Raw genomic sequence first — 629 nt, 5'->3', positions numbered from 1 at the left:
ATACAACATCTCTTTCTCATCCTGAACACCAATTGAATAAATCTCGTTTTAAAGATGTGAGAAATGTGTATTTTTATTGAGTATATGTGAAAAAGCTGTGGTACAAGGTATCAATCCCGACAACACGTGAAACACACAAACACAAACAGAGCCATTTTTTGCTGTCCACAAGATGGCACTGTGGGACACTCTGTCACACACGACGAGGTGGCCGAGTGGTTAAGGCGATGGACTGCTAATCCATTGTGCTCTGCACGCGTGGGTTCGAATCCCATCCTCGTCGGACTTTACACGTTTTCCACAAGTCCACGGTCCTGCTTTTCAGAACTCTCTGTAGATGTATTGTGTCTTATGCTTCATGTCATTACGTTCTATTCCCAATGGTTTTAATGAAAATAGAGTACTTTATTATGATTATTATAATGATGCTGATTATAACTATTATTATTGTTGATAATATATTTGAAAGTAACAACAGAAGATGTGTGTGAGCAAACCATTAAATGAACAATGGCAACGGCAACATGAATACTCATTATGGAGCCTCCATATGGGATCTTGTTCAGATTAAGAGTCCATATGAACGTCCTCTTCTTGTGGTTTTCACAACCTTGTACTTTGTTATTCTC

General features: G+C 38.6%; 1 non-coding gene across 1 annotated transcript; it reads left to right on the top strand.

Annotated features, from left to right (window-relative positions):
- Nucleotides 1-201: 201 nt before the first annotated feature.
- Nucleotides 202-283, top strand: trnas-gcu. The gene has a single exon. It is a non-coding gene; the product is annotated as a tRNA-Ser (tRNA).
- Nucleotides 284-629: the final 346 nt, after the last annotated feature.

This window comes from Hippoglossus stenolepis, chromosome 10 (assembly GCF_022539355.2).
Source record: "Hippoglossus stenolepis isolate QCI-W04-F060 chromosome 10, HSTE1.2, whole genome shotgun sequence".
Lineage (NCBI taxonomy): Eukaryota > Metazoa > Chordata > Actinopteri > Pleuronectiformes > Pleuronectidae > Hippoglossus > Hippoglossus stenolepis.
This window is presented reverse-complemented; position numbering and strand designations above follow the sequence as displayed.